General features: G+C 39.7%; 1 long non-coding RNA gene across 1 annotated transcript in view; it reads right to left on the reverse strand.

Moving 5' to 3' along the window:
• LOC115507702 overlaps positions 1-25,338 on the reverse strand; it is a 362,835-nt gene that overhangs the window by 206,028 nt on the left and 131,469 nt on the right. The window contains exon 3 of the long non-coding RNA XR_003966774.1: positions 14,475-14,575. This is a non-coding gene — a long non-coding RNA (uncharacterized LOC115507702). The remainder of the gene's footprint in view (positions 1-14,474; positions 14,576-25,338) is intronic.

Consider the following 25,338-nt stretch of genomic DNA (forward strand, 5'->3'; position numbering starts at 1 on the left):
AAAAATAAAAAAAAAAAGAATCTCTTAGTCACATGGTGATTGGAAAATAATTTTTATACTTGATTTTTCCCCCCAAAAGGTCTCTAAGAAAGTGTTCTGAGGCATTACAGGACCATGATACCATCAATGTCTTCCAAAGACCGGAGAGGAGCACAACTGTAGATAATTCAGTTGGGTTTATGGATTCATAACAACCAGAAAGAACATACATCTTGGGAACCCATGTACATCTCAGTAAGAAGGTGTTAGAAAAGGCATTATAGAATACTGGACTGTGGTAAGAGATTTGGGGGAGGATTCAAGAAAGTGGGGCTTTGCTTTGAATTAGATGCTGTCAGCAGAGGAACTTGGGTATCTTGATGAATCTCATCTAGAAGACAGGACGTGAGATTGAAACTGTCATTAGTAAAAAAAAATAAAAATAAAAATAAGTGGTCGCTCATATTAACCAAGAAAGTGGGATGTTTGATTCTTTTTGTGATTCAAAGAATATATTTTTGCCTATGTTCAGACCTGATGGCAGAGTAGTCTTTTTTTTGTTTTTCTATTTTCTTGACCATTGCGTTTGTGGGGTGGCCTTGTCTTATGCTGGTGTTCTATGAAATTGTTTCTGTTCGACAAAAGCATACCAGGACTCAGCTGTGAATGTCAGGCTGATTGCCAGCTGCAGTGGCTGCTTTTCTCTTTCTTGATAATAATATTGCCCTACCCACCCCTAAGGAGACACTGGGTCTCCGACTGTCTAAATCCACTGGCTGTCAACAATCCATCCTCCACGCTGGTTCTAAAGAAAAAAAGTCTCTTGGAGACCTATGTCATTCAAATATTTAAGTTAAAGCTTTAATTTAACTCTTCCCTTCTGACAGTTTATTTCTCATCCTGCTCCATTTCCCGAGGTGAATAGGGACTCACTGTAGACAGGCATCACATTCAAGATATTTAACAGTGGCACCAACCCATTAGATTGGATGCCACTTCGGTCTTGGGGGTTGGCTGTATGCCCAGCTGCAGCTCTTCAGTGGTTAGATTTTAGGTAGTCTGAGGCACCCTGAGAAGACGCCAGGGCAAGGTGTGAAGTAGGGAGGGCACCTGAGAGCCGGAACAGTGGCTATTACCAACTCATCCAGAGATGCTTCAGTAATTTAACAACCTGGGAAGTTTGTTCTGGTAAATACCGCGAAGCATCAGCATTACCCTTTCTTGGAGGCAAATGACATTCGCCTTTGAGACTTTCTGGCATCAAGATTGACAGAAAAGATTTTATTTATCTCTATTTTGTAAAAGAATGACCCCATTCAAGTAGGCATTCCTTTACAATATGTTTGTCCTTCTGCATCATCATTTCCAACGTGGTTGGTTTAAGTGTTGTAAAGAAGAAATATTTATGGATGTGTTTTAAAAACCTTAAGGTTCTCTTTTACCTAAAAAGATACATTTGATTTTTTAAAAAGACATGATGTCTCCAGTCATGACTAAATGCATAGGAAATTCATACATATTACTAACTTGAAGATTACTAAATTGGCTAATAGTTAATTAATTTAGTCAAAACAACTTTTTTTTAAAATGCAATCATTTCAACAACAGAAAAAGAACAATCCAGTAACAGCCAAGTCAAGTGTAAACAGAAGGGAAAGATGTTACTGGTTAAGATCGTCTGCCACATTAGGAATTCCAACCATCTAGACATTGACCAACTCATCATCAATCTTATTACTCTTAGTTGAAAATAAAATTGATTTTTTAAAAACTAATATTAGCTATTACTTATTTTAATTGTTTGATTTTTTTAAATTTAAAATCATTATTGTCCAGACAAAACATTTCTTAAATATTAACTAAGGTTGGGGCGCCTGGATGGCTTGGTCAGTTAAGCTCTGACTTTGGCTCAGGTCATGATCTCGCAGTTGGTGAGTTTGAGCCCCGCGTCGGGCTCTGTGCTGACAGCTCAGAGCCTGGAGCCTGCTTCTGATTCTGTGTGTGTCTCTCTCTCTGCCCCTCCCCTGCTCATATTCTGTCTCTCTAAAAAATAAACATTAAAAAAATTGGGGGGGGGCGCCTGGGTGGCTCAGTCAGTTGAGCGTCCAACTTCGGCTCAGGTCATGATCTCACAGTTCGTGGGTTCGAGCCCTGCATCGGGCTCTGTGTTGACCGCTTGCTCAGAGCCTGAAGCCTGCTTCGGATTCTGTGTCTCCTTCTCTCTCTGCCCCTCCCCCGCTCACGCTTTGTCTCACTCAAAAATAAATAAATGTAAAATGTTAAATATTAACTAAGGTTAGGCAATTATTTATTAAGAAAGTTCTTTTTTTAAGGTCATTTTTACCAGTGAATTCACGCCAACAGAATTAAAGTTCATCTTGATTACATATCAGACTGTGGGGTAAAGGATTTCTCAGTCACTTATGCTGTCACAGCCTTTTGAAACATTAAGAATTTTTGCTAAGTAATTCTTAACTTCTTTTCTAAAAGACTTTCAAACTTATAGAAGAATCACAGGAAGTCTAGAAAGTATTTCCATATAACCTGAGGAAATTCACCAGATGAAAACATTTTGCCCCATTTGCTTATTATCTGCATGTTTTCTGAATCATCTGTTTGAAAGTAATTTGCTGACCCTACCCCTGTCCCTAAACACTTCAAAGTGTGTTTTCTGAGAAGAGCATGATTATCAAATTGAAGAAATTTAATACTGATATATTATTATTGCCATATTCAGATTTCTGCAATTTTCCCAATAGTATTCTGTATGGAAATTTTTTTCTCTGATCTACATTGTGTTTACTTTTCATGTCTATTTTATTTGCCTTGAATGGCATTGGCATTTTCCAAAAGTACAGGACTGTTGTTTTTTAGGATGCTCTCAATTTGGGTTGGCCTGATGCTTCCTCGTGATTAATTCAGGTTGCACACTTCTCAGCAGAAATGTCAAAGAAGTAAAGCTGTGTCCTTCTCAGGGCGTGACATCAGAATCAACCTGGCATTTGTCCCACAGTTGGTGGTGATAAAAAAATAAGAATTTTGGGGGCACCTGGGTGGGTCAGTCGGTTAAGACTTCGGCTCAGGTCATGATCTCACAGCTTGTGGGTTTGAGCCCCGCATCAGGCTCTGTACTGACAGCTCAGAGCCTGGAGCCTGCTTCATATTCTGTGTCTCCCTCTCTCTGCCTCTCCCCTGCTCGCGCTCTGTCGATCTCTCGCAAAAATAAACATTAAGAATATTTTTTTAATAAGTAAGAATTTTCTTTTAATCAGGTTCATTAATGTTGCTTTTTGCCCATGTTGTGAAACAGACAACTCACTGACTTTGTAAAAAAAGAGTGGCTTGGGGCGCCTGGGTGGCGCAGTCGGTTAAGCGTCCGACTTCAGCCAGGTCACGATCTCGCGCTCCGTGAGTTCGAGCCCCGCGTCGGGCTCTGGGCTGACGGCTCGGAGCCTGGAGCCTGTTTCCGATTCTGTGTCTCCCTCTCTCTCTGCCCCTCCCCCGTTCATGCTCTGTCTCTCTCTGTCCCAAAAATAAATAAATTAATTAATTAATTAAAAAAAAAAAAAAAGAGTGGCTTGCATGTCATGACTCATTCTTGAAGATCCATGTCTCTACTGCATTTCATTTCTACTTCCCTAGAATGAGCTGGTTCTGCCCATTTATTTTCATTCCCCTTGAACAAAATGGGAAAGAATAAACAGACTGACACAGACGGTTGTCAGTGCGGTGATGACTACAACCGAGAACAGCTCTACAAAAATATCCAGCAGCTCGTTCAACTTTCCATAAGAAAGCCTGCCTGGATCCGACATGCCAAAAGCAATTGGGCTTAGAGGATATTTTTAGAAATTGATTATTTTTTCAGCTTATTTCTGAAAGCAGACTAGCTGCCACAATGGAATACACATTAAACAATGCATTAATGACCTCCAATTTAGAGCCAGCTGCACTAAAAATGGAAAACAAAATCCTGCCCATAGATAGTCATTTTGCAAAGACCAATGAGAAAATCTTGAGGCTGTGGAGTCATTCGGTTCTGCTCTCCAAGCCCTATGTGGTAGAGCTAAACATAAAACCTTTCCCCAAGATAATTTTCATACCCATTGCCTAAATATCTCCCAGAAAGAAATTTTCACAGCTTCCATTGGAAATTGCTTCCAGAATCTCAGGATACTTCTAGACATGAGAATATAATTTGGGGCACCCAAAATCTCTCTCTTCATATTTTTTTCTTGTCTCAATCTGTGAAAAAGTAAGAACAATTGGTCATTCCTAAAAAGCATGGTAGTGGGAACACATGGGCAAGAGAGCACGGGGCCAGAGAGGAGAGTCCAATCCACTGAGTTTTTATTTGGAGAAATTTCCTTCAATCCCTACAAAATTCTCACTACAAACCTCTGGATCCTCTATTATAATCTTCATGAAAACAGGAAAATGTTTTCCCCACTGCTGTCTTCCTAGATCCCAACAGTGTTGGATACATGGTACTTTTTTTATCAATTAATGTTGAATGAATACACCAATGAATAAAAGTCTTATTTTGCATTCTAACGGTATTATTTGTGGTTACTTGCATTACAACTTCAGCATATTATATTAATGTACTCATTTTTCCCTTTTGTCAATACATTATTCATTCTACCATCATTCATTATGTCATTTATAGATGATATTAAATATGCTATCTTTACAGTATGGAATTTAATATGTTAATGGAAAACAAATAACCAAGTGACTGCCTGAATTACAAATCAGTGTTCAGATATTCTAGTCAGCTTCTCCTATATAACAAGCAAACACAAGATTTCAGCAGCATGCGATAATAAGCATTTACTAGCTCACAAGTCTGTGGGTTGGCTGGAGTTCGGCTGATCTAGACTGGATTCAGGAAGGTGCCTCTGCTGATTTCAGCTGGGCATGTTTACAAATCTGGGAGTGAGCTAGCTTGAGCTTGTCTTTCAAGCCTCATTACATCACGTCTGCCATTATTCCATTGGCCAAAGAAGTCATAGGCCAATCCCAATGCCAAGAGCATGGGCAGGTATGTTCCCCCCAATGAAAGCAAAGGGAGAGAACGAATATGTCTAGAAAAATAATCTAACCTATCACACTCCAGCAACACACAAACTGGCTCCTAGCTTTTTCCCACTTGTGAACTACAGAAGTGAACTTCGATCTTTCTGAAACATCATACTCTCTGTAACCTCCAGCCTCTTACACGTGCTATCCCTCTGCCTGGAATAATCTGCCACACTTTCCTCTCCTCCTTTGCCACAAGTTCGTCTCTATCATTGCCTGGCTAAGGCCTACTCATTCTTCCAAACTATTCTATTCTAGAAGCATCTCTAGACTCCAGAATCCAAGAAAGTTACCAACCCCAGATCTTTCCATATATCTCCATTTGGCACCTACCAAATGTTTGAAAATTGCCTATTCCTCTCTCTCCTCTTGAGTACGAAAATGTCTAAAGGCAGACTCCATCCTTATTCATCTCTGTGACCCCAGTCCCTAGATTAGCACCTGATATGCATCAAACACTCAATAAAGGTTTATTGGATGAGTAATTTGGATATAATGATTCATCCTTTGTGAAACACAAACACTGACCATACTACACAAAAAATACTGCCCACCGACATTTTCTCTTTACATATACTTTTCTTATTATACTTAAAAAATAAAAATCATTTTAGGCTCTGCTGATGGAGAACTATAATTCAAATACATGAACTCTGACTCAATATGAGCAATGTGTCCCATTCATCCATAGATAATATGATGTTCAATGGAATTTTCATAACACACAAAAAAATGAAGTATTTGGACCAAAACTAAGCTAGATGTTATAGTTTGAGTCCTCTGTGGATCGCAGTATATTTTTATATTTTAAAATATTCTCATTACATGGAGAGATTGACTACTCCAAATTGGAACTCTCAGCTTTATTCAAGTAACTTTCCTCCTCTGAAGCTCATACCTAACAAAACCCCTAAAGCAAAATGTCTCCCCAATGACTGAATGCTTAAATAACTAATTGCTTGTAGCAAATAAATGGTTTCCTGCTAATATAAATACAGTTTACATTTGTCTTTCACAGTCCTTTGTAAAAATATGAGCTTCTCATGCAAATTTACAGGCTTCTAGACTACATTTGAAGGGTTTATATATTTAGCATCACTGCTGAAAATAATCACTTCATCATAAATCCATTCATCAAAACCTAAACCAATTGCGTCTCTCCACTAGAATGTATCCATTTTCCCAATACTTCACAATAAGTTCAATGAACATTAAATTCACAGGGACAGGGGTGCCTGGGTGGCTCAGTCGGTTAAGCGTCCGACTTCGGCTCAGGTCACGATCTCGCGGTATGTGAGTTCGAGCCCCGCGTCGGGCTCTGTGCTGACTGCTCAGAGCCTGGAGCCTGTTTCAGATTCTGTGTCTCCCTCTCTCTCTGACCCTCCCCCATTCATGCTCTGTCTCTCTCTGCCTCAAAAATAAATAAACGTTAAAAAAAATTTTTTTTTAAATAAAAATAAAAATAAAAAATTCACAGGGACAGTGATTCTCAGAACATTCAGCAGTATATTCTGCCAAGTGTTTACTTAGACTTACAATATGATGATCCAGAACCCTTTGAGAGGGACTGTTAACTGGATTTCAACAATCCACTGTGCCTTCTAATCAATAACTAATTCATCGCTACCAAATGGCTTCTTCAGAGCACAGAGCCACAAAAGCATCCATGGAATGGAATGTCTAGTGCAGCGTCTCCATATGCTCGCTTAGCTCTTTAGAAAACCACTTGTGAATGGCTGGGAGAAATTATCAAGGACTTGTAGCAAGAGCAACTTGAGACAACTTTTCATGGTGCAGTGACTATTTCTTGTAGCTTTGGTTCTAATTTGATGATGTCCAGAGCCATGTTTGGTGGTCATATCATGGAAGGACAGTGATACTGGTATCTACTGGGTAGTGGTGAGGGATACCGTTTAACATCCTGCAATGCACAGGACAGTATCTCCCCCACACACAACAAACACTATTCCGCCCATATGTCAATAGTGCTGAGACTGGGAAACCTTGTCTTATAAAAAGTTAATAGATGCAAATTCTAGAACTGTAGAACTGTGTGGCCCAAGTACAGCAGCCACTAACCACTTGTAACTCTTGAGACCTTGAAATATGGCAATTCCAAACTGAGATGTGCTGTAAGTGAAAAATATACTCCAGATTTCAAAGACATAGTATGAAAGAAAGAATGTAGAATATCTTAATATTTTTATGATTAGATACTGAAATGATAATATTTTGATTATATCAGGCTAAAGAAAATACAGTGTTAAAATTAATTTCACCTCATGCTTTTTACTTTTACAAATGTCTATTAGAAAATGTAAAGGGTGCGTGGGTGACCCGGTCAGTTAAGCATCCAACTCTTGACTTCACTCAGGTCATGATCTCACGATTCGTGAGTTTGAGCCCTCCATCGGGTTCTGCACTGACAGTGTGGAGCCTGCTTGGGATTCTCTCTCCTTCTCTCTCTCCCCCTCTCCTGCTTGCACTCTCTCTCTTTCTCTCAAAATAAATAAATACTATTTTATTTTATTTTATTTTATTTTATTTTATTTTATTTTATTTTATTTTATTTTTTGCTGTGTTCCAATAAAACTTTATTTGCAAAAACAGATGGTAAGCCGGATTTAGCCTACTGGCCATAGTTTGCCAACCCATGTCCTTGACTATGGCCTTTTTTTTTTTCAATATATGAAATTTATTGTCAAATTGGTTTCCATACAACACCCAGTGCTCATCCCAAAAGGTGCCCTCCTCAATACCCATCACCCACCCTCCCCTCCCTCCCACCCCCCATCAACCCTCAGTTTGTTCTCAGTTTTTATTTATTTTTTTTTTCAACGTTTATTTTATTTTTGGGACAGAGAGAGACAGAGCATGAACGGGGGAGGGGCAGAGAGAGAGGGAGACACAGAATCGGAAACAGGCTCCAGGCTCTGAGCCATCAGCCCAGAGCCCGACGCGGGGCTCGAACTCACGGACCGCGAGATCATGACCTGGCTGAAGTCAGACGCTTAACCGACTGCGCCACCCAGGCGCCCCAGTTTGTTCTCAGTTTTTAAGAGTCTCTTATGCTTTGGCTCTCTCCCACTCTAACCTCTTTTTCTTTTTCCTTCCCCTCCCCCATGGGTTTCTGTTAAATTTCTCAGTATCCACATAAGAGTGAAAACATATGGTATCTGTCTTTCTCTGTATGGCTTATTTCACTTAGCATCACACTCTCCAGTTCCATCCATGTTGCTACAAAGGGCCATATTTCATTCTTTCTCATTGCCACATAGTACTCCATTGTGTATATAAACCACAATTTCTTTATCCATGCATCAGTTGATGGACATTTAGGCTCTTTCCATAATTTGGCTATTGTTGAGAGTGCTGCTATAAACATTGGGGTACAGGAGACTATAGATGCTGGAGAGGATGTGGAGAAACAGGAACCCTCTTGCACTGTCGGTGGGAATGCAAATTGGTGCAGCCACTCTGGAAAACAGTGTGGAGGTTCCTCAAAAAATTAAAAATAAACCTACCCTATGACCCAGCAATAGCACTGCTAGGAATTTACCCAAGGGATACAGGAGTAATAAATAATCTTTTAAAAAAATAAAAAGAAAAATGTAAAATTACATGTGTGGCTCTTGTTATACTTCTTTTTAGACAGCAGTAGGCTAGGAATTCCTTCTGTTTCCTTGATAACACGCTGTCTCTACCCATGAAATGCACATTTCAATGAGTGGACTCTCAAAGTAAACTTCAATAAAAAAAGCATCCAGTTGCTGTGTCCATATAAGATTAATAGAAATGCCAAAGTATTTTATCAGATCAGAGATACATGGGCGGCAAGATGAAGTTTCCCTATATATATTGATTTACAAAACTGGTCACAGATGAAAGAACAGAGTCAACGGGCTGTGCTTTTTTTCTTTATGCCCAAATGGTTAGAAATTATTCAGTAGCAAAAGGTCCCCCAGGTCAGACTTCAGGGGAAGACGGCACAGTAGGAAGATCCTAAGCTCAGTTCATGCCACAGATACAACCAGAGAACCCCCACATCAGTGTAAATGACCCCAAGCCCGCAGAACAAACGCCACAACTAAATGTAGAAGAGGCCACATTGAAGATAGTAAGAAAGTGGCAATGCGGTGGGGAGCTAAGCCCAGGTGTGGCCACCTGAGGGAGGGAGCCAGACACACGGACAGGGGTGAGAAGCAGACTATCACAACAGGGAACCTGCAGGGGGAAGAGGAATCCCATCCCATTTGGCTTTGCAAATGAAGACACCAAATTCTCACAACCAGTGGGACTGACAGCCTGGAATTCTAATAAGCAGGCCCAGCTCTGGGAGAGACAGGAGGGTTACAGGAAGCTGAGTCACTGCCCTTAAAGAGACAGACCCCTCCTGCAGCAGACCAGCGTGGGCCTTGCTGGCACCACAGCCTGCAGCCCGTTCTCCTGAGGACCTGTGCCCTGCTTGGCTAGAGCCCATCGAAAGCGGTGCCACCAGCCTGGCACTGTGCGAGCGGCCCCTACAGGGACCAGCACCACACCAAAGTGACTCCTGCCCCAGGGAGAGGGGGGGTCTCCCTGCAAGCCGTGCCCACTGACGAAAGCTTCTCAGGGTACACACGGACAGAGTACTGCAGGTCAGTGCTACTGCATCTCTGGCAAACATAGAGCCTGCCTCAACTCAAGCTCAAGGTGGCCCCAGACTGGCCCACTAACAACACAGAGACCAAGCCCTTCCCACAACAGGCAAAGAGAGCCATTGCAGAAGATGGCACTGAAGGCAAATGCAGCTCAGCCATAACAGTAGGGCGCAGGCAACAGACACAGGAGACACATCAGAAGTGTCGGGTCCTGGTAAACAGGGGACGCTGCCCTGGAGGCCACCACAGGATCTTTTCTTCACAAGGATACCACTTTCAAGAGCAGGACATGTACCTGACTTGCCAAACACAAAGAAATGGGGGCAGAGCTATACAAAACAAAGAGACAAAGGAATATGTCTCAAATGAAAGAAAACAAAATCACAGCAAGACAACTATGTGAAATAAAGATATGTAAAAATAACCATAAAACAAGTAACAAAATGACATCTCAATACTTACTTTTAATGAAATTGGACTAAACACTTCAATCAAAAGACACACGGTGACAGAATGGATGAAAAACAAGACCCATATATATGCTGCCTATAAGAGGCTCATTTCAGACCTAAAGACACCTGCAGATTGAAAGTAAAGGGATGGAAAGGCATTTATCATACAGATGGAAGTGAAAACAAAGCCAAAATAGCAATACTTACATGGGACAGAAGGCAGTAACAAAAGACACTTCTAACCGAGAAGGGAACAATCCAACAAGAAGATATGACAATACTAAATATTTATGCACCCAGCATGGAAGCACCCAAATACGTAAAGCAACTAATAACCAACATAAAGGAAATAATCAATAGTAATACAATAATATTAGGGGACTTTAACACCCCACTTACATCAATGGAAAGATCATTCAAACAGTATCAAGAAGGAAACAATGGCTTTGAATACCATGTTGGACCAGATAGATTTAACAGATATATTCAGAACATCCCATCCTAAAACAGCAGAATATACATTCTTTTCAAGTACACATCAAACATTTTCCAGAATAGATCACTAATTAGGACACAAAATAAGTCTCAACAAATTAAAAAAGACTGAAGTCATATCATACATTTTTTTCTGACCACAATGCTGTGAAACTAGAAATCAGCCACAAGGAAAAATCCTGAAAGACTTTGGAAATACACGGAAGTCAACTCCCATGCTACTAAACAATGAATAGGTCAATCAAGAAATCAAAGAGGAAATCAAAATATACTTGGAGACAACTGAAAACAAAATTCATACACTTTTAATCAGACTTGCCAAAAAAGGGAAAAAAAGAGAGTGAGGACTCAAATAAATAATAACCTAAGTGAAAGAGGAGAAATAACTACCACCACAGTGAGACAAAGGATTATAAGAGAGTAAGTTATGAAAATTTATATGCCAGCAAATTGAAATACCTAGAAGGAATGGATGAATTCCTAGAAACATATAACCTCCCAAAACTGAATCAGGAAGAAATAGAAAATCTGAACAGACCAGTTACAAGCAGTGGAATCAAATCACTAATCAAAACACTCACCACAAACAAAACTCCAGGACCAGATGGCTTCACAGGTGAATTCCACCAAACATTTAAAGAATAGTTAATACCTATTCTTCTCAAAGTATTCCAAAAAATAGAAGAGGAAGGAAAGCTTCCAAATTCATTCTATGAGACCAGCATTGTCCTCATACTGAAACCAGATAAAGACACCACAAAAAAAAAAAGAGAACCAGGCCAGTATCTCCAACGAACATAGATGCAAAAGTACTCAACAAAATATGAGCAAACCAAATCTGACAACACATTTAAAAATCATTCCAGGCCCCTGGGTGGCTCAGTCAGTTGAGTGTCCGACTCCAGCTTGGGTCATGATCTCACAGTTGTGAGTATAAACCCCGCATCAGGCTCGCTGCTGTCAGCGCAGAGCCCACTTTGGATCCTTGGTCCCCCACTCTCTCTTTGCCCTTTCCCCACTTGTGCTCTCTCCCTCTCAAAAATTAATAATCTTTAAAAAAAGAAAAAAAGAATTCACCACGATCAAGTGGAATTTATTCCTGGGATGCAAGGGCAGCTCAATACTTGCAAATCAATCAACTTGATACATCACATCAACAAGAAAAAAGGGAAAAACACACACGATTATTTCAATAGATGGACAGAAAGCATGCAACAAAGTACAACATCTATTCATGATAAAAAAAAAAACCCTCAGCAAAATACATTTAGAGGGAACGTATTACATATTTCAACATAATAAAGGCCAATTAGGAAAAACATCATGGCTAACATCATATTCAATGGTGAAAAACTGAAAGCTTCCCTTAAGGTCAGGAACAAGAAAAGGATGTCCACTCTCACCACTGTTATTCAACACAGTACTGGAAGTCCTAGCCACAGCAATCAGACAACAAAAAGAAATAAAAGGCATCCAGACTGGTAATGAAGAAGTAAAACTTTCATTATTCACAGATGACATGACACTACATATACAAAACACTAAAGACTCCACCAAAAAACTTCTGGAAGTAATAAATAAATTCAATGAGGTTGCAGGATAGAAAATCAATATATAGAAATTGCTGCATTTCTACACACTTAATAATGAAGTAGCAGAAGGAAAAATTAAGAAAACAGTCCCATTTACAATTTCACCAAAAAGAATAAAATACCTAGGAATAAACGCAACCAAAGAGGTTAAAGACTTATACTCTGAAAACTATAAAACATTTATGAAAGAATCGAAGACAGCAAAAACAAATAGATATTCCATGCCCATGGATTGGAAGAACAAAGACTGTTAAAATGTCCATACTACCCAAGCAATCTATAGATTTAATGCAATCCCTATCAAAATACCAACAGTGTTTTTCACAGAACTAGAACAAATGATCTTAAAATTTGCATACAACAACAAAAGACCCCAAACAGCCAAAGCAATCTTGAGAAAAAAAAAAAAAGAACAAAACTGGAGGTATCACAATCCCAGACTTCAAGATATACTACAAAGATATAGTAATCAAAACAGTATGGTACTGGCACAAAAACAAACACATAGATCAATAGAACAGAGTAGAAAATCTAAAAATAAACCCACAACTATATGGTCAATTAATCTTCAACACAGCAGGAAACAATATGCAATAGGAAAGTCTCTCCAACAAATAGTGTTAGGAAAACCGGACAGATACAAATGAAAGAATGAAACTGGACCACTCTCTAACACCAAACACAAAAATTAACTCAACATGGATTAAAGACCTCAAAGTGAGACCTGAAAACATAAAAATCCTGGAAGAGAGCACAGGAAGTAATTTCTCTGACACTAGCCATAGCAACAGTTTTCTAGATATGCCTCCTGAAAAAAAGGGAAACAAAAGCAAAAGCAATCTATTGGGACCACATCAAAATGAAAAGCTTCTGCAGAGCAAAGGAAACAATCAACAAAACTAAAAGGCAACCTATGGGATTGGTAAGATATTTGCAAATGACACATCTGATTTGGTTTAGGAGCCAAAATGTATAAAGAACGTATACAACTCAACACCCAAAGAACAAATAATCCAATTAAAAATGGGCAGAAGACATGAACAGACATTTCTCTGAAGAAGATATCCAGGTGGCCAACAGGCACATGAAAAGATGCTCAACATCACTCATCAGGAAAATGCAAATCAAAAGCACAAACAGCTATCACCTCACACCTGTCAGAATGGCTAAAATCAGAAACACAAGAAACAAGTGTTGGTGAGGATGTGGAGAAAGGGGAACGCTCTTGCTCCATTGGTGGGAAGGCAAACTGGTGCAGCCACTCTGGAAAACAGTATGGAGGCTCCTCAAAAAACTGGAAATAGAAATATCATAGCATCAGTGATTCCACTATTGGGCCAATAGTTTAAAAAACTAGAAGGTAAAGAAACATTTGACCACAGGCAAATATTTCTGAAAGGAAAGCACAGCATCCAGCTTATTTAAAAGAATGACCCTGAGAAGAGCAGAAAAATTAGACAAATTTGTTAAACTGGTCATCAGACCTGAAATCTTCTATAAATAATACCACAAGGACAGTGCTGTACAGTAGAAGCCATGGTTCCCTTCTTAAGGATCCACTCAAAGACACAGGGCAAACAAATGGAAATATTCAATAACAGGTCATGACAATGAATGAGAGTACTCCAAAGGAGAGTTCAGAGTGAAAATCAGAACCATGGAGGGTAGGACTTGGATGTGGAAGTAAGGGCAGAATTTAGGCCATCAAAACAGACCAACAGTTTCATGGAGGAGACTCCAGAAAAGCAGAGTGAGCTGAAGCTCAGAGCTGAAATAGGCATGAGGTTTGCATCTGGGACAAGAACAAGAGCTCCCTCACTAAGGCTTTGCATTAATTTTGGCAAGAGTTCAGCAATGAGACAAACTTCTTTGTCTTAACGACTAGGAAGAGAATTTAGAACTTTATTCTACAGGCAATGGGGAGACAGGGAAAGCTATGGAATGAGAGAGACGGTGTAAGAAGAACAACATTGCAGGTTTGCACATGGGATGGAATGGAGAGGGAAGATATGGCAGAAGGACGTGTCATCAGCCCATAATGTGCAGTGTTGTTTCCCACAACGTTTTCCATAGTGACCGTACAATTTACATCCCCACCAATATGGCACAAATGTTCCCATTTCACCAGACCTTTGCCAACATTTGATATTGCTGTCTTTTTGACAACAGCCATTCTAACGGGTGTCAAAGCTTTCATATAGGAAATAAATAGGTAATGGGTTTCACACACTTACCTTGAAGTTTAATGAATATTTCCTCTCTAGCTTCTGAAATTGGGTATGTCACGTGACATCATCTGCTCATCCTAACACCACGGCTGTAAGACTCCATCCACCTGCACACATAAAGGAGACTGTTTTATTGGTCTATTATTTACTGTCAATAAAACACTAAGCAATGGTATATTTAGCATTTTAAAATAAGTATGCCAACAATGATGCCTAAGAATTACTAAGCACCAAAATGATACCTGGTAAGGGTACTTAATATTTTGTTACAAAATACCCTATTCCCTAATCTTCAAAGACCCTGAGGCCAAGAGTGAAGCCAATCTAATTAGGAGACAGTAGGAAGTTTATCTTCCTTGGACAAAGAACAACTAATTAAAAACTAAAGATAATCAGAGACAATAACTTTTTCTGAATATTATTAAAAACTTTCTAAAAGTCCAATATGTTCAGAGTAGTATGCAAGCTTTCACATGTCATGGAAGTTCAGTATTTCCACCATTTCCTTTGTGGAAATACAAAACATAAAGAAGAAGAATGAGTTAAAAAAAAAAAAAAAGTCAGCAATCCCTATTAAAATAACACAAGCATTCTTCACAGAGCTAAAACAAACAATCCTAAAATTTGTATGGAACCAGAAAAGGCCCCAAATAGCCAAAGAAACCTTGAAAAAGAAAACCAAAGCTGGAGGCATCACAATCCCGGATTTCAAGCTGTATTACAAAGCTGTAATCATCAAGACAGTACGGTACTGGCACAAAAACAGACACTCAGATCAATGGAACAGAACAGAGAACCCAGAAATGGACCCACAAATGTATGGCCAACTAATCTTTGACAAAGCAAGAAAGAATATCCAGTGGAATAAAGACAGTCTCTTCAGCAAGTGGTGCTGGGAAAACTGGACAGCGACATGCAGAAGAATGAACCTGGACCACTTTCTTACACTGTACACAAAAATAAACTCAAAGTGGATTAAAGACCTAAATGTAAGACAGGAAGCCATCAAAATCCTCGAGGAGAAATCAGACAAAAACCTCTGTAACCTTGGCTGCAGCAACTTCTTATTCAACACGTCTCTGGAGGCAAGGGAAACAAAAGTAAAAAAGGACTATTGGGACCTCATCAAAATAAAAGGCTTCTGCACAGCAAAGGAAACAATCAGCAAAACTAAGAGGCAACTGACAAAATGGGAGAAGATATTTGCAAGGGACAGATCAAATAAAGGGTTAGTATCCAAAATCTATAAAGTACTTATCAAACTCAACACCCAAAAAATGAATAATCCAGTGAAGAAATGGGCAAAAAATATGAATAGACACTTCTCCAAAGAAGACATCCAGATGGCCAACTGACACATGAAAAAATGCTCAACATCACTCATCATCAGGGAAATACAAATCAAAACCACAAGGAGGATACCACCTCACACCTGTCAGAACAGCTAACATTAACAACTCAGGCAACAACCAATGTTGGCAAGGATGCGGAGAAAGAGGATCTCTTTTTGCACTGCTGGCGGGAATGCAAACTGGTGCAGCCACGCTGGAAAACAGTATGAACGTTCCTCAAAAAATTAAAAATAGAACTACCCTACGACCCAGCAACTGCCTACTAAGCATTTATCCCAGGGATACAGGTGTGCTGTTTTAAAGGGCCACATGCACCCCAATATTTAGAGCAGCATTATCGACAATAGCCAAAGTATGGAAAGAGCCCAAATGTCCATCGATGGATGAATGGATAAAGAAGATGTGGTGGGGCGCCTGGGTGGCGCAGTTGGTTAAGCGTCCGACTTCAGCCAGGTCACGATCTCGCGGTCCGTGAGTTCGAGCCCCGCGTCGGGCTCTGGGCTGATGGCTCAGAGCCTGGAGCCTGTTTCCGATTCTGTGTCTCCCTCTCTCTCTGCCCCTCCCCCGTTCATGCTCTGTCTCTCTCTGTCCCAAAAATAAATAAACATTGAAAAAAAAATTTAAAAAAAAAGATGTGGTATGTGGTATGTGTATGTATGTATGTATATTATATATGTATATGTATACGTATATATGTATATATACATGTATATATACATGTATATACACACACACACACACACACACACACACACACACACACCACGGAGTATTACTCAGCAATCAAAAAGAATGAAATCTTGCCATTTGCAACTATGCAGATGGAAGTGGAGGGTATTATGCTAAGCGAAATTAGCCAGTCAGAGAAAGACAAATATCATATGACTTCACTCATATGAGGAATTTAAGATACAAAACAGATGAACCTAAGGAAAGGGAAGCAAAAGTCATATAAAAACAAGGAAGGGGACAAAACATAAGAGACACTTAAATATGGAGAACAGAGGGTTGCTATAGGGGTTGTGGGAGGGGGGATGGGCTAAATGGGTAAGGGACATTAAGGAATCTACTCCCAAAATCACTGTTGCATTATATGCTAACGTGGATATAAATTAAACAATAAATAAATTAACTTTATTTTTTTTAATTTTTTTTTAACGTTTATTTATTTTTGAGACAGAGAGAGACAGAGCATGAATGGGGGAGGGTCAGAGAGAGAGGGAGACACAGCATCTGAAACAGGCTCCAGGCGGTCAGCACAGAGCCCGACGCGGGGCTCAAACTCACGGACCGCGAGATCATGACCTGAGCTGAAGTCGGACACTTAACCGACTGAGCCACCCAGGCGCCCCTAAATTAATCTTAAAAAATAGCCATCTTAACAGGGCGCTTGGGTAGCTAAAAAAAAAAAAAAAAAAAATCAATTTGTATAAAATAGGAAGAAAGTTAAACCCCAGACTTTAAAGTGTCAAAACAGCTGCCAATGTCACTGAAGATTGATCAGAGTGTGTTAGAGAAGATAGATAGGAGCAAACCAAACCACAGGGATCATGCAGTAGCTAGAGATGTGCCAACGAGCCAGGAAAAGCACACTTCACAAACACCAGAGGCGCAACCAAAGCACAGGACTTGGATCATCTGTTTGCAAGAAGAGAAGTAAGAGTAAACCAGGAGGCAGCGAGAGCTTCCTGTACCAAATCAGCTTCCAGAAGCAGAAAAAGTGGATTAAAGGAAGGATCACATGGACAAAATATATTTTCTGGCATTGTTCTGTCTCAATGGCAGTGGGAAAAAGAAACTTAAATTGTTAACAAAGAAATTTTTTAAAAATCAGCCTTTGTCACTTGCTGAGAAGTAAAGCATAAATAAATGTACACATCAGATATCCTGGCACATCATCTTGCCTTCTTCCCACAAAAGCATCCAGAAATAAAACATAAAATGCATACAGAAGTAGAAATCAACAGCTCTCTTATATGTGAATAACATAAATTAGAAGATATAATTGCAGACAAGGCACCATTTAAAATAGCAATAATAAATATAAAACGTCTATAAGTAAATATGTAAGAACTTTTGGAGGAATATTTTTAAGTTCTTCCAGGGGAGGGGAGAAGAAAATGTAAACATACGAAAGGCATTCCAAGTTGCTGAGTACAAAGAATCAACATCAAAATATAATTGTCTCTGAATCTATCTAAAATAGAACCCAACCAATTCGTTTTAGGAATCTGGTATGTTGACCCTAAATTTTACAGGAACCATAGGTAAGTAAAAATAGTCACTAAAGGAGCCCCTGGGTGGCTCAGTCAGTTAAGCGTCTGACTTTTGATCTCAGCTCAGGTCTTGAGCTCAGGATCATGATTTCAAGCCCCACAGTGGGCTCTGTACTGGGCATGAAGCCTACCTAAAAAAAAGAAAAAGAAAAAGAAAAAAGAATAGCCAAGAAAAAAAATAAAGTAAATGAATTGTAAGATGAAAGCAACTCAATACAGAATGGGCAAAGATTTTAACAAATACTTGATAAAAGATATTAAAAATGGAGAATAAGAACATGAAAAAGTATCAGCCTCATTAGTCATCAGTAAAATGCAAAATAAAACCACCACGTGATACCACATATACCCACCCAGTATGCCAAACATTAAAAAGACTGATCATCAAATGATGCTGAAGATTAGAACAAGCAGAACTCTCACACATGTCGGTGGCAGTGTCGAAGAGTACAACCACCTTGGAGAAAGCATAGGGTAGGAGCTTCTTAAAGAGCTTAAACCCACCCTATAGCTGAACCATTTCCCACACATATTTGTCCCGTCCCCACAAAAAAAGGAAAAGAGAACATATGGGCGACAAAATGAACTGTGCGATAATGTTCAAAACAGCCCTGGTCTTGGCTAATAGGTGAATAAATAAACCAAATGTGCCATATTCACACACTGGGACACCAGACATCAAGAAAAAGAAACGAGCTACAGATACATGAAACAACACAGTTCAAGTCTCAAAAGCATCACGCTCCTGAAAGAAACCTTCCCCAAAAGAATGCACGCTTTGTGGAGTCAGAATAGCAGTGGGCTCTATGGGAGTGGGGATGGGGACTGACTAGCACGAGGCCGAAGGAATTTGGGGGCTGATGGTAATGTCCTGTGTCTTGATAAGAGTTTGGGTTACATAAGCATAAGCATGTGTCAAAACCCTATTCACTGTATGTAAATTTTAGCTCAAAATAAAAAAAGATACTATAAACAAATACTAAACCCTACGTATTAATGAGGCAATGCTAAACGATTTGGGGAAAGTGTACTGATATCTCCAGTTTCCTTTAAATACATCAAAACATATGATGAATTAGTGTGCAGAATAGATGGATAGATATGTGTTAAAACAAGGTTAGTAAACATTAATGGGAGAATCCGTGTGGTGCGTAATGGGTGTTCACTGTAAAATAATCTCAACCTTGCCACATGGTTGAAAATCTTATTTTTTAAGTTTTTATTTATTTATTTTGAGAGAAAGAGAGCGAGCTAGCGGAGGAGGGGCCAAAAGAGAGGGGGACAGAGGATTCGAAACAGGCACTATGCTGACAGCACAGATGTGGGGCTTGAACTCACAAACCATGAGATCATGACCTGAGCCAAAGTCAGATGCTTAACCAACTGAGCCACCCAGGCACCCCTGGTTGAAAACCTTTTTAAGAAATGTTAAAAAAAAAATGTACAGAAACGAAAAGAGTGAGGAAGACTAGCCCTGTAGCATGCTAAAACTTATTTATATTTCATATTTAGTTTAAGAATAGAAAAAATTTCTATTCAGAAATAGAACCCCCTAAATATGAAAATTTAGTGCTTTTCAAGGGGTATAAACTTTCAGTTCCACAAGATGAACAGGTTCAAGAGATCTGTTGTAAAACACTGTGCCTATTGTCAACAATACCACACTGCACACTTACAAACGTGTTAAGAGGGTAGATCTCATGTTAGGTGTTCTTACACAATCAAGCAATTATGGAAATGTAATATATGTTACAGGTGACAACTTAAATCAGAGGAGAAAAGGTGGATTATTTAATAAATAGCATTGCAACAAATGGGCTGCCTTCTGGAACAATATATTTGGACCTATGCCTCATACCCTGTGCCAGGGTAACTTGCAAACAGATGAAATATTTAAATATATATAAAATGTAGAAGAAAGTAATAAACTAAAAAAACCATAGGATAATTCTTCTTTAACACCAGAGGGAAAAAGTCCTTTCCAATTATGACCAAATGTCAAAAGTAATAACAATACTAATGAATTCAACCACATAAAAGCATGCTTAGGGCAAAACTATAATAAACAAACTCAAAGACAGATGAAATGATGGAAGGAAACTGTAATATATCACACAGTTAATTGCTCCAATAAATAAGTAGTTCACAGATATAATTTCAGCAACCCAAGAGGAAAAACAAAAACAAAAACACAGGGAGATGATATGAACAGAGAATTCATAGAAAAGGAAAGACAAACGGCTTTTATCCCATGAAAATATCCTCAACCTCAAATATAGTAATTAAAAAAAATGTATCTTTGTGTAGTTCTAATTTGCATTTCTATCAGAAGTGAAAAAAGAACACTGTACAGTGTATAATTCACTTTCAAAAGGAGAGAAGCACACACACACATATATAACAACACATATAAAAATGTGTTTGTACATATTTTTTAAAGCTCCAGGAAGGAACACAGAAATAACAATATGGATTGTTGTTCAGAATGACGGGGAGATTTTTTTCACAGTAAACTCTTTATACTTTTTGAATCTTTAATCATGTAGTTGAACTACCTACTAAAAAAATGAGACTTAGAAAAGTAAAAAGAATTCTACTGCAAACAAAGTAAGAGTGGGAGACAGCCTGGGTTTTAGCCAAACTCTGCCACTAATTAACAGTGTGAACTTGGGCCAGTCTCTTAGAATCATTGACTCTTCCTTCTGGCTGCAAAGAATCTCAGAAAGAGTCTCATCCCTCCTCTTATTCTATAGAATAGAAAACAGAAACGCAAAATAAATTGCATGGCTTAGCAATGTCACATGCTGTCAGTTTATGGCAGAGCCACAAAAGCTGTCAATATGCCCATTTCTTCTTGTTTGAGATGGGAATTCTGCCATTAAGAGATGAAGAGACAAGCCATGTATGCTGGGGAATAATATCTGCAAGGCACACAAGTGAGAAAGGACTTGGGTCCAGAGTATATAAACAACTCTCCAAATCCAACAAGAAAACAAGCACCTAAAAAGATGCTCAACATCTTTAGCCATCAGGGAAATGAAAATTAAAAACCACAGGAAGATTCCAGTATGCATTTTTGGAATGGCTAAAACTTTAAAAAAAAAAAATTACACCAGACAATGGAAAGAATATGGCACAATTTGAATCCTTACACATTGCCTGTATACAAAATGCAAAAGGTACAACACTTTAAAAAACAGTTGGGCAGTTTCTTCTTTTTTAATGTTTATTTATTTTTGAGACAGAGTAAGAGTGTGAGCAGGGAAGGGGCAGAGAGAGGCGGAGACACAGAATCCGAAGCAGGCTCCAGGCTCCAGGCTGTCGGCACAGAGCCTGATGCGGGACTGAAACTCATGAACTGTGAGACCATGACCTAAGCTACAGTCAGACGTTTAACTGACTGAGCCACCCAGGAGCCCCCAATTTCTTATAAAGTTAAACATTAACTCAAAAACCTGTACAAACATGTTTACAGCAGTCTTATCACCAAAAAGCTACAGGAAGAATCCAAATATCCTTCAATTACCGTACATCCACATAAAGGAATCCTACGTAGCCCTAAAAGGAACAAACTATTGATACATGCAACAGCCTGGATGCATCTCAAAGGTATAATGGTGAGAGGAAGCAGCCAATGTCACACAGCTACATGATCCCATTCATAGGCCGTTCTGGAAAAGGCAACATTAGAGGAATGGAGAAGAGATGGGTGGTTCCCAGAAGTGCTGGCAGGGGGAGAGGCTAATAGGGGGAGCAGAAGGAAATTTAGGGTGCCCTCGGACTGCTGTGTCTTGTGATTGTGGTGGTAGATGTCAACACCTATGCATTTGTCAAAATCCACAGAATCGTATGCCACAAAGAACAGATTTTACTGTAAGTTTAAAAATAAACTTTTAAAATGGAGTCTTGATGCACCTCATCTCTATGGCTCTTTCCATCTCTAAAGACAAAGCTTCTTTCACTGTCAGAAGGGTAACAATTTACTCCCAAAGACTAGTAGGGGTTTGTATTACATGTGACAAAAAAAAATTCTAATCATTTTTCTTTTGACAAAAGAAAACCAGAATAAGTATGAAATTCAAAGAGCAATGACATCGCGGAGAAACAGGAAGCCCAGGAAAGGACGTGAAAACAATGGTTGAGAACTTCATCTCACTTGGAACACTACACAAATAGAAAAGTAGTCCCAAATTTCACCGTTTAAAGTTTGCTATCGTATTTGCAAAGTCCTTTGTTTAATGTCTACTTATTTTTTGAGAGAGAGAGCACAGCGGGGGAGGGGCAGACGAGGTGGACAGAAGATCTGAAGTGGGCTCCGTGCTGACAGCAGAGACCCCGATGCAGGGTTCAAACTCATGAACGGCAAGATCTGATCTGAGCCGAAGTCGTACACTCAACCGACTAAGCCACCCAGGCGCCCCCAAAATTTATTTTTATGTAAAGGTGGAATCATTGGTTGAGCAAAGTCAAGAATTGCCTCTACATATCCTTTTGCGTCTCTCAAAGCGTGTTCCTGTGACTCTGGAGCGTCCAGAGAGATGCCATCCTTCGAGTAATTTCTTGTTTAGTTCTGCTCTTTCGTTCCATGAGCTTCAAGCAAAATGCCCCCTCATGAACTGTTTCTTACCTTTTTAGGGTTGTGTACCCCTTTGAGAATCTAACTGAAGCTCTGACCATATTTGCAGGGACTTACCCCAAGTCCATAATTACCCCTACACACACAATCGTAGTTACAATGTCAGGGGCTCAAGGACTCCCTGAGTCCTGTGCACTGCAGGATTCCAGGCATGTAGAGCATAGGCTCCTGTGGGGAATCCTGGGTTCAAATCCTGCCTTCCTGTATACTTCAGGAGGTCAGGTTCCCAAGAGGCTGACAAGGCTGTGGTCATAGGGTAGGAAGTATGAAGAGTGGACTTCAGCTTCCCTGATGGTTAGACATCTCTTCTCCATCACTCAGAGAGCTCTGGAAGCCTTAGCTCATTGTAGAAATGTAAGGTATTATTTTCATGTCATTACACTATATCCCCGCTACCCCCGGCGATAAGCCAAACCTTTTTATTGCTGAGGCATAAAAAATGCTAGGGGGAAAATACAAAGGCATTTATTTATATTATTGTAAGCTTTTTAAAAATGATTTCCCCTGAATAGGCTATTTTCTTCTTTTCTGTCTGGCTATTACCATTTTTATCTTCTGGTTGTAAAATATGTTTGCCATTTCTCTGAAAAACAGTGTAACCCTCTCCAATCCATCACACCGCCCTACTCTTACCAAGCTCCCAACTCGTCAGGAAAACAACGGCCTGATTAAACAAGCACAGCAAAGTCCCAGTGTCCTTAGGACGTGTGGGGAGCACTAAATGCAATCAGCACCATCTGCCACACAGGGCAAAGAGGCAGAGGAAACAGGAGTTTCTAAAGGAGAATCGCACACTTCGTGACCAGCAGCTTTTGTTAATGCTCTTTTCCAAGCAATTACATGAACTAATTTCTGGAAGATGATTTGATTCTTTCAGCCTGATGATTCAGTGAAATAAAAAACAAAGAGAGAGACAGAGAGAGAAAGGGAATCATCAGGTGATCGTTCTCCTGACCATAATTCAATCTACATAATCTGTGGGTTCCACAGAAGCAGCTATTGTGCGTAAAGTGCCCACTGATCATTTATCTTAAAATATTCAAGGTCAGATTAGCAGAACTGCAGTCCACAGCTTCTACCAGTCCTGTGACTCAAACTTCAGTATGAGAACTGGAGCTGAGTTCAACCTTATCTCTACTGCAGAGAAAACATCTCCAGCCTACACATTGTGACTTGGGATGGAAACTGCCTTACATGATTGTTACGATATATATACGTATATACAGATATATATATATATATATACACACACACACACACACACACACATGCATACACACACACATATGCGTACTTATATATATGCACACACATATATGTATAAGTACATCCATATAGAGAAATACACAAATAAAAACTTATAAACTCCTTTTAATACTTTCCTTAGCCATGGCCATGATTAAATCTTGGTCTAATCACCATCCCTGGTTCCAGTGTTTGTGGGATTTTAGGAGATATGTCAGTCAGCTTTTAAGAGCCTCACAACCTTCCAGGTATTTTGCCCAGCTTTACCAGAAACTTTCCAGGTATTTTGCCCAACCTTGATTATGTCCAACTCTTACTCCTCTGAGACGCAGGTATAGCAGGTCTCTCTGCATGGCAGAGGCTCTACTGCACTGGGGCTCAGAAGGTTGGCACCTGGACCAAGATCCACACGACTCCAGTGTCTCTGAGCTGCCAAACTCCAAGCAAAGCCCATCTTCTTTCTGTCTGCTACACTTCCCCATCATCATGAACACCAAGTAAGAAGCTCCTCATGGATTCATCCAAGGAGAAGGTTTAAACCTCCCAGACCTGGAAGATGGGGAACACGCTCCTCACACTGTCTTGTTCCAAAATGCTTTGCCTCACCTGGCACTGGAGAGGAACTAAATTGCCAGCGGCCAGGGTCAGGCACTCCAGCTAACTACTCACCCAAGACTGCACCAGACTCAAACCAAGACTCTGATATGGATATCACAAAGCCTATCCAGTGAGAAGAAACCTCCCTACAGACCCAGAACAGAGTCTTGGGTGTTGGTTGTTAGTGCCAGGGCCAAAATTCCATGCTGTCGATTCTCTGCACCATCCATCCACTTGTCCTTGAATCCCTCCACTCTGACGTCACCAAATTCCACTTCAAAGGAATTGTCTTGATAATCATTTTGTTCAGAACCACTCACAGTTTTTGTCATTAACTGACTTTCTCTTTCATGTCTCAGCTTTTATGACCCTGTTATATGCTTGTCTGGCTTTCTCTTTCCCCAGTCTCTAAATTCTAAGACACTGGTCTCTAAAATTAGGTGTAGCCCTTCTGATCTCCTTGATTTTCCCTTCATATGTATTTCTTGAAGAAATTTACCTTCCTCGTAGCCACCCAAATTTCCTCCTTGGTCTCCCAAATTTCTGCTTCAATACTTCCATGATCCCTAAAGCTCATGCCCATATATCCCAACTATCTCATCACCTCAAACTCGATATTTCAAAGCCAAACCTTCCACAGTCCTACAAAAACATTTCTTTCTTGATAGCCCCATTGGTTAACAACAGCAAAGCTTCAGCTTCAGAATTTTTAAATTTCCCTGTCCTTTGCTCCTATTTAATCAACTATATACTTAATTCCTTTT

The sequence above is a fragment of the Lynx canadensis genome, chromosome X (genome assembly GCF_007474595.2).
Source record: "Lynx canadensis isolate LIC74 chromosome X, mLynCan4.pri.v2, whole genome shotgun sequence".
NCBI lineage: Eukaryota > Metazoa > Chordata > Mammalia > Carnivora > Felidae > Lynx > Lynx canadensis.